The 13,375-nt window shown below is 44.1% G+C and overlaps 1 long non-coding RNA gene across 1 annotated transcript in view; it reads right to left on the bottom strand.

Annotated features, from left to right (window-relative positions):
• Positions 1-13,375, bottom strand: part of LOC106984769 (uncharacterized) — a 185,674-nt gene that overhangs the window by 11,973 nt on the left and 160,326 nt on the right. Inside the window, exons 6-8 of the long non-coding RNA XR_003421295.2 lie at positions 9,062-9,317; positions 8,038-8,247; positions 6,841-7,269 (exon numbers count right to left, since the gene is read on the bottom strand). This is a non-coding gene — a long non-coding RNA (uncharacterized LOC106984769). The remainder of the gene's footprint in view (positions 1-6,840; positions 7,270-8,037; positions 8,248-9,061; positions 9,318-13,375) is intronic.

Raw genomic sequence — 13,375 nt, 5'->3', positions numbered from 1 at the left:
CCCTAGGCTGTGCCTTCAATGCCCATGAATTACCCATTCCCTAACCCAGGCCTGGGTCTCCCACTCTCTGTCACCCATTTTGCCTGTCCCTCCACCCCCTCCCCTCTGGCAATCATCAGTTAGTTCTCTGAAATTTTTAGGTCTGATTCTTCTTTTTGTTTGTTTATTCATTTGTTTTGTTGTCTAGATTCCATAGGTGAGTGAAACATGCTATTTCTCTTTCTTGGTATGACTTATTTCACTTAGTCCATCCATGTCGTTGCAAATGGCAAGATCTCACCCTTTTTATGGCTGCATAATACTCCATTACATAGATCGATCAATCTATCTGTCTATACGTCTATTCATATCTTTATTTCACATATATTCCATATATATCTATATTCCATGATATAGATCTATCTACCTTCTTTATCCATTTGTCTATTGATGGACAGTTAAGTTACTGCCGTATTTTGGTCATTGTAAATAATGCTGCAATAAACATAGGAGCACAGTTACCTTTTTGAATTAGTATTTTCAATTTCTTTAGGAAAATACCCAGCAGAATTATTAGATCATAAGGTATTTCCATTTTTTAATTTTTTTTAATATTTATTTTTGAGAGAGAGAGCGTGAGCAGGGAAGGGGCAGAGAGAGAGGGAGACAGAGGATCTGAAGTGGCCTCTGCACTGACACCAAGCAGCCTGATGTGGGGCGTGACCTCACGAACAGTGAGATCATGACCTGAGCCGAAGTTGGACACTCAACCGACTGAGCCACCCAAGTGTCCCTTTTAATTTTTTGAGGAAAACTCCATACTATTTTCCATAGTGGCTGTACGAGTTTGCATTCCCACAACAGTGCATGGGGGCTCCTTTGTTTCCTACCTCCTTGCTAACAGTTGTTATCCCTTTACCTTTTTTATTTTAGCCATTCTGACATGTGTAAGGCGATATCTCATTGTGGTTATGATTTGCATTTCCCTGATAATGGGGAAGCTCACTTGATTGCATACTCTGTCCAGACCACCTTTTTCGTTCTCTGCCTTTCTTCCTTCCACTCAAGATGCCACCTTGAATTGCCCCTTTGCAATATGCTGCCATCATGGACCAACCCCCGTCTAGTCCTAGCCAACCCCTAACTCTGATCCTGACCTTCAGTCCTCCACTTATGAGGAAGGTAAGTAGAAAATCCTCAGCACTCCCTTCCAACCTTACCTCCTAATTCTCATTAGTGCATTGTTGTGCTCCAGCCACATTCTTTTCTTCCAATAAATCACAATTCTTCCCAATTCCAAGCTTTCTCACACTCTATCACGCCAGCCAAAAACACTCCTTTCCCTCCCCTTTTTTTAATCAAAAGCCTGCTTATCCTCCACAGTGCAGTGTAATCCTCATCGCCATCACCAATCATTTCCCAATCAGTCCATGTTCAGGCTACGGATACCGACTTCCTAGGAAATGCATCCAAAACATGTCACTTCCTGTTAAGTAGTCGATGGTCTCTAGACCTTGTACTGACTCTAGTCTGTGGCAGGCATTGCCTCTTTCTTGAGAAGCTCACTGTCTACCAAGAGATAAGAAACACAGGTGTGCAAATGACATTGGCGTGTATACAAAAGAGGAAAGGTATAAATTAGCCACTGATATGGAATTGTATCAAGTGTCTATGTTTCCTGGGAAGGACAAGAAATACTCGGTTAGACTAAGAAGAAAGAATCGACCACCTCTTTTGAAAATGACTGCTCCTGGTGTGCCTGGATCACAAACAAAGAAGCAAGAGTTATCAAGAATGCAGAGCTATTAGAGGCCAGGAAAAAATGTTTAAACCCCAAGTCCTGCCTCCCTACATCATTTACTTCCCACTTTCTATTCCATGAGAATCTTAGCTCACTTGTTTGGAAATAGTTGTATAAACAGTTGATGTGGGCCACCTGTCACTCCCTGGTCCTCCTCCCCCCTGATCAGTTGGTGCTGAACAAAGGGAGGTGATTTAGCTAGAGCTATGAGACTTCCTACCCTTCCTACCCTGCTGCACACACAACCAGCAGTCAGCCATTTTAAAATGAAGGTCGTGGTAAAATACACTATTCCAACAAGTCTAAGTCGCCATTAATTGTAGCATTGTAGGTAATGACGATTAGATTCATCATGCTATACAATAATATTATTTAAGTTACTGCCAAAGGCAAGAATATCAGTGAATCTTCAAAAATAATTCCTCTTCCACTCATTCCCCTCCAGCCCCATCTCCCTCCTTGCAGTTTCTCAAACTCTCCAGGCACTCTCAGATCTCAGAACAATTGAACGTGTTCTCCCTACCTAGACAGAGCTAGCTTGCACAAGACCTGTGTGGAATATTCTCTGTTATCTGTCCCTCTGTTTCCACTGCCCACCACTCAGCTTCAGGACCTGACCCTTACAGACAACATTACTCACACTCCCTTGCCTTCTGATTTCTAGTTGGGTTGACCAAAGGGAAGCACTGGCAAGAATTAGAGGTTGGAGAGAAAGAAGGTTGGGGTATTCTTCCCTCGGCTCCTTCCTGTCAGACACAATTTGGCACTGGCTATGGGGATGCTCAAGGCCAAAGCTCATGCAAGAAGGGAGAGAGCAGGCTGAGCACTAAGCATAAGAAGATCTGGTAATCTTCTTAGAGATACTCAGAGATGAATCCAGGTGCGCAGTTGTCCCCTAGTTTTTAGCCAGAATCTTGTATTGAAGAGTCTCTTTAGGACCACCCCACCCCCCGCCAGTCCTGTGAACACAAAAGGTTACAAATCAAAAATTCAAATTGGATTAAAAAAAGGATTAAAAACAATTACAAAGGAACTTTGAAAGAAGCAATCTCTTCTTCCTCTTTGTCCTTGAGTTCATCACTGTGCTCATCCAAGACCAAATGAGGGATACCAAACAACCAATATTTACTCATTCATTCATTCACTCATTCATTCATCCATTCGTGTATTTGCCTGATATTTATTGAATGTCTTTCATGTGCCCCACACTATGATAGTCATTAGCAATATATTGGTGAATAAAGTAGATACACACCTGCCTTCCTGGAACTTCCAAACTTGTTGGGGATCATAGACATTTTTATCTTTTTAAACTATAAAATGATAAATGGTGAAAATGACATAATAGCGAACACTGCTGGTTTTGTCTGACTGGCATCCATTTTCCCTTTTGATAACTGCACCTCCTCCCCCATTCATAGTCCCTGTCATTTGGGGAGCTCCCACTCTAACATTCTAGCTGTAGGGTGGGAACCCACGCTTGGCCAATAAGGATATGGCCTCACCTCACCTCAGTGATTCATTCTGTTCAAGGTGTGAACATCACCCAAGCCAGGCTCTTCAGAGCCAAGAGCATCAGATGTGGGAGCCATAATATTGCAAATGGTAGCTCCATTTCCACTAGTATTGTGGAACTGGTGGGATGTAAATGTGAAGCCATCTTGGGACCATCTATCGGGAAGGACCTTCAGGGAAAGAATCAGTGTGAAAGAAAGTAGAGCTAAAGTTAAAAAGAGGACAGATTACAATGGTTGGATTTAATATCCTAGATCCAATCATCCCTGAACTGCCAAGTTACATGAGTTGATTCCCTTTACTGAGTAGTCTAGGTTGAGTTGGGTTCTATCGCTGTGACCAATACTGTTCAGAGGGCAGCATGCAGGGAGCTAGGAAAGAACAACAGGTAGGGGACTACATTATTTTAGGTAGCAAGGGGAGGTCTCTGCTGACTTAAGAATTTGAAGAAAGGCAGATGAAGGCCCCTAACACTGATTAAGCACCACATAAAAATTCTATTGTGTCTAAAAGCAATTACAGTTAAAATTTATTTTTGTTTTGTTTTCTAATTTGGGATCTATTCCCTATCCCTGCCAAATTGCTATAACTTGGGTTAATCATTCCTTCTCTACTGTCATGTTTTGTAGTCACCAAAAAGGAGCACTCAACTGGAGTCATAAAGTTTATCTGAGTGACCAAATGGACAGGAAGCTGTCTTCATGTCTGAGTGCTTACTTCTTTTTAAGTCTATTTATTTACCTTGAGAGAGGGGGGGTGGGGAAGGGCAGAGAGAGATGGAGAGAGAGAATCCCAAATGGGCTCTGCACCATCAGCACAGAGCCCTATGCAGGGCTTGATCTCACAAACTGTGAAATCATGACTTGAGCCGAGACTAAGAGTCAGTTGCTTAACCGACTAAGCCACCCAGGCACCCCTAGAGTGCTTACTTATAATTTAAGAATTCTCCAAGGACCTGGCACTCAGCAAGTCGGTATTTTTTTAAGACCTCAGGAAAGGACAAATAAAAGTAAGAATGCCTGGCTTCACCCATACTCAGCCGCTGGCAAATACAGCACAACACTTCACCACTTGAGCAGCTTTTTAAAGCTGCTGACATCTGGATAAGAGTTATTATAACAGACAAGAAGCACATGGTTGTTTGATTTGTATCTACCCCAGATCTCTTCTGGATCAAAGATAGATGGATGGGTCTCTCCTGTGTGTGCATAGCATCTTTACACACACACACACACACACACACACACACACACACACAATCACAATTACAAAATGACATTTTACTTCTCAGACTTGAGATTGTATTCCTGTAAGCAAGGAAACCCTAGTTTTAGATTCCTTCCCTAGAGACTCTTTGTCTCTAGGGAAGGAATCTACAATAGATTCCAAATTAGATCCCAATAGATCCCAATAGATCCCAAATTCCAATAGATCCCAAATTAGACAACATAGTTGCTTATGTGGAAAGCAACTAAAATCCACATAAAGCCAAAAATTCAGCTCAGGGCCAGCTCAGGGAGGGGGGCATTGCTCTGGATGGTTTAGCACCTGCATGCTGAAAGCAGGTTTCCTTTCTCTTCTTGATAATCTAGAGGGTGGTATCTGAGTAGTGCTGGGGTCTTTCCACCTAAAGGATACACACTCTGTTCAAAGACAATGCCTCCTTTTCCTCCTCATAAAGAGAGCCAAGAAGTTGAATTCAGTCACAGGCCAGGTGCTCCAGGCCCAAGTTCAACATCAATTGGAAATAAATATATTGCACAGCCCCAGGGATTGTTCCCAAGGTGACACTAGGATTCCCACATGGCTCTCCTCCCTGACAGGCACCAGTGTCCCCAGAGCACATCAGAGAACACCTGACAGTGAATAGATTGATCTGCTCTGGGGAGAGTAAACAAAGATTGCTTTAAGCCAAAAATTCCTCCCTTCTAGCCAATCAGTTGTCAGTTATAGTACATTGATCCACACATTTCCAATGCAGGATTACTCACCCCAGGGAAATGCAGATACCTCATTGACACAAGTGGCCTTAAGAATCTAGCCAATGTCAAAGGCTCACCACCCCTTGAGTCTATTGCTGAACTGCTTTGCTTACAGCAACTCCAAAGGCATCTGTTTTTACATTCCTCACACAGGTTCCTGATAAGAGAGACCTGGGTCCCATTCCAGCACTTACTGATAGAGACCGTGGGCAAGTTAACTAATATGACTGAGCTTCAGAGCCTTCCTGTGTAGAATGCGGTTCGAAATACCTGCCTCATGGACATTTATGTGGGTTAAATGATGAATGCAGGTAAGTGTCTAACAGAAATGGCTATATAGTGAAGGTTCAAGAAAGATGGGACTCCTGCTTTTACCTCCTTCATCACTATGGAAACTGACAGGTTTACTCCAATCTGAGATAGTCACAGCCATGTAACTTGTCTATATGCCTAACACCAAGATCTTATTGGAGTGGCTGGGGGGTTATCTTGTTGTTTCACATGGTTTTGGTTAATAGTGCCCCCAAAGCCATTGAAATAATAAAAGAAATTAGTTCAGATAAACAATACCAATATCAGAAGTACCAGTTGACTTTCCTTTCAAACTGGGCCCAGCAGGCTGGTGAAAATAAGGACCGTTATGCCACCATTGAGGTGGTGCCCATGAACACGCCGTCAGTATTCACAAGGGCATCCGTGGGGCAGGCTTCAAGAAGTATGCCTTCGAGCACCCAAAGAGACCCAGAAATTTGCCACGGAGGAGAGGAGAGCTCCAGATGTGAGCATGGACACAAAGCTCAACAAAGCTGTCTGGGCCAGTGAGTAAGAAATGCCCCCATACCATAGCCCTGTAGGGTTGTCCAGAAAAAGTAATGAGGATGAAGGTCACCAAGCAAACTTTACACATTAGTTACCTATGTACCAGTCACCAGTTTCAAAAATCAATGTGGATGATAACTAACCCTGATTGTCAAATAAAGTTATGAAACTGCCAGAGGGGAGGGGTTGGGGGATAAGCAAAACGGGTGAAGAGGAGTGGAACGTGTAGGCTTCCAGGTATGGAATAAATAAGTCGCAAGGACAGAAGTCACAGGGAATAGAGTCAATGATATTGTAGCAGCATTGTATGGTAATAGATGGTAGTTACACTTGTGGTGAGCATAGCCTAACGCATAGAGGTATCCAATGACTGTGTTGTGCACCTGAAACTAACCTAACATCATGTGCCAAGTGTACTTCAGTTTAAAATACATACATACATACATACATACATACATACATACATACATAACAAGGCTAAATTTGCTATGAAACTGCCAAAAAAATTAGCTTAGGGAGGTGCCTGGGTGGCTCACTCGGTTAAGTGTCCGACTTTGGCTCAGGTCATGATCTCACGGTTCATGAGTTCCAGCCCCACGTCGGGCTCTGTGCTGACAGCTCAGAGCCTGAAGCCAGTTTCGGATTCTGTGTGTCCCTCTCTCTCTGCCCCTCCGCTGCTCACTCTCTGTCTCTCTCACCTCCAAAAATAAATAAACATTTAAAACAATTATTGAAAACAATTACCTTATGTACACAACAAGTTGCTCTCCATGTAGCCAGGTGTATATCTATTCGCCAAATTCCTTGATAGGGAGAGATTTAAACATTGTTCTGGCTTCAACTAGCTTCACATAAGCTCCTAGTCCTGATTACATTCTGCATGTGGCAATGCAGGTTGGCCCCTGCTGAAGTAGGAGCCAAAATCCAGTCCAGGCTTCACTTTCCAACCCAAAAACAGCTGCTCCAGGTTCCGTCTCCAAAAAGAAGGGGTACATTTTTTTCTACTTCACACAAAGGCACTGCATAGACCAGCAGCAGCCCTGGTCTGGGCCACAGTCCTGCTCTCTCATCATGGGCATTCCTTGGCCCTTGGGTCCACTTTCTGGTTTCGTGTGGGCCCACACCAGTTCCTTTCTGGAGTCCTGGGGGTTCTTGGGCACCACTCTGTTTACACTTGAAGGTGATATTTTCCTGTTAAAAGAGCTTGTCACCATTAACACACACACAAAAATTCCCTCCTGCTCCCCCCATCCCTTTGTTGTAGTATATCTGCCCTACCTCTGCCCTTCCCACGCACTGTTCCCTCAGCCTAGAACAAGCTGTCCTCCTGTGGTGGAATCTACTTTGTGTTTCAAGTATTGGCCTAAACATCAACTCTTTAGAGGGGCCTTCCCAGCCCCCCTAATTCCAGGGGGGCTCATCCTCATCCACACTTTCTGTCACTTTATGCCACTTGTGATAAGTGCCATGTAATACACAAAAATAATTTATAATCATATACTGATTATTTTCTGTCTTATGCTTTAAACTCTAAACTCTCTGAGAAAAGCAGCCATGTCTGTTCTATTCACCAAGTAACACTGTATTTCTAGAACATTCCCGGGGACAGCCTTCACTTTTGTATTTATGGAAGAATGAATGAATGAATGAATGTTGAAGTTACTCTTCCTCAAGAAATCTTCCCTGGGCTGCACTGTACCCACTTCTAAGGCAGTTCATTCTCCTTGGATATATGAGACTTAACTCCCACAAACAGGCAACCAAGCTCCAGAAGAGCTTTCCCACTATGTCAGTCAGGCCCAGTTGGGAAAACAAAGCACTCTAAGTTGTATGGAGATAAGAGTTTATTAAAGAAATTAGAATCTACGCAAACATGGGAGGAACTGGGAAAACGAATGTCTGGAAGGGGGAATCAGAAAAATCAGAGAAATGGTTACTCACCAGTCACCTAACGTGCACTTGCATCAGGTGGACAAGTTGGAGCAAACAGGATGTTCAAGAGGCCAAGTCCACCTGGCCACTGAAAAGGACCCAGAAGGGGGAATTCGTGGAAAATCCGTGGAGCTGCTGCCTTTGTGGCTCAATGGCAGGCAGCCAGCAGTGGGCCTGGGTCCGCTGATGGTCGGAGAGGCCAGCAATCAATAAGATGAGCTAGGTATAGAGTGAGAACATGGCCAAGTCAGGATCCACAAGGCCTTGGGGTGTCCATCTGTCACCAGGGACAACCACAACCACCCTCCGAGAGGAATGCTCTCTCTCCACTGCCACCTTTCAAATCCACACAAAGTACTCCTGGGCCAGAACCCCACAGTGAAGGGGACTCAGGAAACATGACTCCAACTTTGGCCAGGCTAACAAGACACTACTCAGCAAACCCACCTGGCCCTGTCAATGCCACTACTTCTCTGACCACGTCTCTGAGGGACCTGCTGACCTGGATGGCCCAGTCCTGCCCACACAATGACCAACATCCTTTTCTGCCCCTTATGACGGGCTTCCACAGCCTCTGTGACCAAGTTCCACCAAGATTTCCCTTGAGTCTGCAGGTAACCCAGTCTGCCTGAGCCCCACTAGGAGCAGGAGGTGTTTAGCCCATTCCTGTGGTTTGGAGAAGGAGCAATGTCTTCTGGGTAGAGTGCCTCAGAAAAGACTGAAGTAAAGGAATATACTCTCTTAGGGAAGACATGATCTTTTCCTATTTCCTCATCGGAACTGCCCCTCAGCTGCACCAGGTAATCAAGGATTAAATCCACACTTCTGCACCAATCACAGGTTTTCCTGGTCTGTTTGAACACCCTTTGTTCCTTCTAAAGTCTAACTGACCCTCCCAACTCCACTCTCACAAGGAGGTCAGGTTCCCACTCACAGGAAAAGCCAGATAAACCAAACACAGCATCTGTCTGGTGCTTTCTCCTGCTCATCTGCACATCACTCCTGAGCCCTAGGACGGAAGGGATTTTGCTACCTGTTCATCAGCCCTGCCCTTCAGCTATTGGGCACAGGCTCTGCTCTTCCTGCCTGGCCTCCCAGAGGCCACATGCGACAGCACCCCTGATGCTCGGGAACAAAGGAGAGCTTCCAAGGCAGCAAAGCACCCTGCCTCCTCTTTCATTTCCAGGGCAGCTGCCATGACCCCGCTCATCTTGTCCAGAGGTGACGAGCTGTCTGGCTCAGTCCATCATCCCACAACTCCAGAATATAAATCACAGGAGGTCTCCTGTCTGAGAAAAACAATTAACAAGAAATACTAGGATTACCGTCTGCCACATTCACAAATCCCTCCAGCTCACATTTGTCTCTCCCGACAATTTATGCCTTCACAGTGTCAAGCTGTTCAAATACCCTGTGTTTTCCCTAAACGGACTGACTTGTGGTTCTTGGCACTGTTGGGACCATTTGCTGTAAAGCCAGAGCTATCAGCAGCAATGTCCCATCAGAGGTGCTCGTGCATGGAGAGGGTCGGCATGTTTATCTTCCTTTGTCCCACCAAAGTGAAGGCTCGTGTCCTCTTTCCAACGAAAGGGAAGAATAAGCTTCCAAACCTTTCTTTTTTTTTTTTTACCACATGGTTTGCACAGACCTTTCTGAGCTACTCCACACGATCGACTCTCCGTGCTCTAAGTCATGAAGACAAGAAACCATCATCACAATGGGTGTGTAACAACCCAGTGTTTCCCAACCAGTGGTGACTTTGACTCCCTAGGGGACATTTGGCAATGTCTGGAGAAATCATTGACTGTTACAACTACAAAGTTGGGAGTGGGAGTTCCTTCCATTGGCATCCGATGGGTGTAGGGGCCAGAGAGGCTGCTAAACATCCTACAATGCACAGGACACCTCCCTCCACCTACAACAAGGAATTGCCTTCCACAACATGTCTTTAGTGTTGGAATTGAGAAACATCACCAATAACCCAATGTGGGCTGGCTTCTCTCACATTCTGCTTTATGTATCAGAAAGCTTTGCCTCAAAGCAAGATGGCATTTGGAGGGGAATGAGAGACAAAGACCCAAGTTAGATGGCTCACTGCTTCCTGATCTCTCTTATACCTCCAAGAAACTTCGATCTGAGAGCATGATTGGGCAGAAAGAACTTTTTACCAAAAACAAGCTATGCACATTTGGCCAGTCATCCCCTGGAGGTTCAGGTTCCTTATGTGCATAATGTGGCCATGAGACTTCCCTGCCTGGCTTGCCAGGTTACTGTAGCACTCACGAGAGGTGCTATATTAAAAAGTTCACTGAAGCTCCAGCCATTCTAGGCATTTTAAGTGCTAGTTAGGAGAATGCATTGTGGTAACGATGAAGTGAAAGGAAGCATTGTTAGCAGCTGGCACAAGAACTGTTGAAAAGAATTCTCTTTTCTTCTCCCTCTTCCTCTTGGTTCTTTGAAACACACGTTCACTAGCACACACACACACGGACACACACACACACACACACACACAATTGATGAGTATACTTAAAGCAGAAGAATCATAAAGCTTTTAGAGGAGAGCTATGAAATAGCACTGCAGAGGACCAAGAGCCAGATGTGTTGTTCCTCACTGGACAAACTCGGCTGGACCTAGATGGGGTGAAGAACTCCATGGAGTGACGTGGATATCTTAACACAGTGATGCCCACTTTCCCATTTGAGCTTTTTTGGGGTGATGTAGTGTGAATCCACCTACTAGCCTGTCCTCAAATTCTCATAAATGCTTTGAGAAAGTGTGTGTGTGTGTGTGTGTGTGTGAAAATCAAGTGCTGAGTTTCACAGCTGAATCAACACAACGTGGGGCAGAGGCTCGTGAACATAGGAAAAGCCATGAGCATGTAAGTCATTCCCTACACACACACACACACACACACACACACTCATTTGCTCACTGTCATAGAAACCTTGACAAAAATCATAGGAATTTAAGGAGGAAGGCGTTTGAATTAAGGATGCCCAGATCAAAGCAGGGACAGGAAAGCACTGTGCTCAATTCTAGGTGTATTGCTGATGTTAGAGTAAGATTTTTTTGTGCATTTTTAAAGTTATCCTGCATTCCTAGCTAGGCCATGGCACACATTTCTGGTTCACCAACTCCCTACCACCAGGTGCTATGGATAGGTCACTGCAGAGATGCCAGTCACAAAATCTTTCAAAGCATATTGAACCAACAGTGTCACATGGGTTTTGTCAGTGCAGAGATCCTCTCCCTCCCTGAAGAAGAAATGAAAGAATTCTGGAAACTCAAGTTTGCTTTCTGTCTCCAACCAGCCTTGGATGGACCTGATGATATTTGTGATTTTGTCTAAGGAGCCATTGTTGGTCTTAATTGGATGGCAGCCAAGATGGCCTTTAAGGAAAAAAAAGTTTTTAAAAGATCAACATTCATTAGTTTGGTTCTACATTAAGTGAAGCACATGTGGTGAAGGGAATAATTAGTGAAGTTAATTGCAGCTTCTCAGAGAACCAAGGGGAATCCACTGAAATGTCCTGACATTCATGCAGAGCAATATGTTCAGTGCTCCTGTAACTAATTGCAATTAGCAAGTGAGAGAACATACGTACAGTCTCTATGTGTAATTAATCACACGCCTTTATCACAGTAGACACAGGCTGCTGAGTGACAGGAGACACCTGCCTTGTGCTGTGTCTCTGCACTCCTGGGTTAATTCCCGCTGTACTTCTTACCTTCTTTGCACCTGTTTTGTGCCTCTTGCTTATCCAAGTCCTGCCTCTGTGGGGCAAGATTTCTCAGCTATCTCCCCACTAAAATACATATTTATAATCTTCCTGGCATAAAGGAGGTGCTCAGTAACTATTTGATTAATGAATGAGCAAATGAACAAAAAGCTGGAAGGGACTTTCTCCCCGTTATGTAGATTACAGTGGCCAAAGGCTGACTTTGAGAATACAGGGTGCAGACAAGGAGATTTCAAATGAAGGGACCAGGATGAGGCTGCTTGTCTAGAGGCAGTAGCTCCCAGGATGCTTGGGTTAAGTGAACAAGATGTCCTTGAAGATAGTCCCCTCCTGTGTTTTCTGGCACCATCTTCTCAAGCATGACTTTGAATGGACAAATGCTGACTTTCCCGTTTCTACCATTTTTTGCCCCCAAATCATCTCTAAACCTCCCCACCACCAAGAAAAATGTGATCCACTCATATGTAAAATATAGATAATTGCTTCTTCATTGATCTTGTAAATCTAAGATTAACAAAGAAGGTAATGCACTGGAAAAAGATTGCATCTTGACTCTTTGACACCTGAAGACATGAGAAATTATTTTAGTTTTGAAGTGTATAAAATCGTAGATATGGAAGAGGTGAGCTTGGAACCAGCATTTGTCTGACTCCTATAACTTCAGGAATCTCATATGACAAACAAAATCTTCTAATTTTCTACCAGTCAAGTGACACTTTTATTATTTTGAGCTACCCTAGAACCTCAAAAAAGTTGTGACTACTTAATTTGTTACAACAGAAGCTATAATAAAGAGATCCCCAAATTCAGTGGCTTGGAGTACTTAGAAGTTCATTGCTTTCTCATTTGCGAGGCCAGGGCAAGTAGCCAGTAATACTCCATGGAGTTATCTGGAAAAGCAGACAAGCAGGGAGTTTCTGTTATCCTCAACAATCCCTTCCAAGGTTGCCTGGCATTGCCTTTCCAGACAGAGGGGAGGAAAGAGTGAAAATTCATAGCAAGGGATTTCCTTTAAGCAAGGGACACAGAAGGTGCACCCATCACTTTTGCTCAAGTTCCAGTAGGGAAAACTCAGTGACACCAAGTTGCAAGTGACACTGGGACATGCCACCTTTCTCCAAGTATACTTTCTTATGTCCAGGAAGAAGGGAGGATAAAGTAGGGTGGGAAATGGATACCAAAAAAAGAGAGGTCTTAAGATACTTCATAAAAGTAGTTCTATCTCCATCATTTCCATTACATAGAGACACATATCACATGGCGCATACTTAGCATTACTCCACTGTATCATGAGCTCTTTGAGTCAAGGACGGACACAGTGCCTACCACACAGTGCCCAAGGAAACGTCTGGGTATGAATGATGAAATGGATTAATGAATTGATCAAATAACACCTAGATCCCTCCAGCCTTGTTTGGAGGACATATTTCTAAACATCTGACACTTCTTCTCTTGCTATGCTTCCTCTGCCTCTGAATAAATGAGGCCCAGAGTCTAATAATCCAGCAATCCCTTAAAGATTCACTCACTCTGGAGGTTTCTGGACTCCACCCACTCTCCATTCAACTGGTCCCTGCGCCCTGGAGTCGCTAAAGCCTCACTC

This window comes from Acinonyx jubatus, chromosome D2 (genome assembly GCF_027475565.1).
Source record: "Acinonyx jubatus isolate Ajub_Pintada_27869175 chromosome D2, VMU_Ajub_asm_v1.0, whole genome shotgun sequence".
Taxonomy (NCBI): domain Eukaryota; kingdom Metazoa; phylum Chordata; class Mammalia; order Carnivora; family Felidae; genus Acinonyx; species Acinonyx jubatus.
Note: the sequence above shows the minus strand (reverse complement) of the source record. Positions and strands in the feature narration are given on the sequence as shown.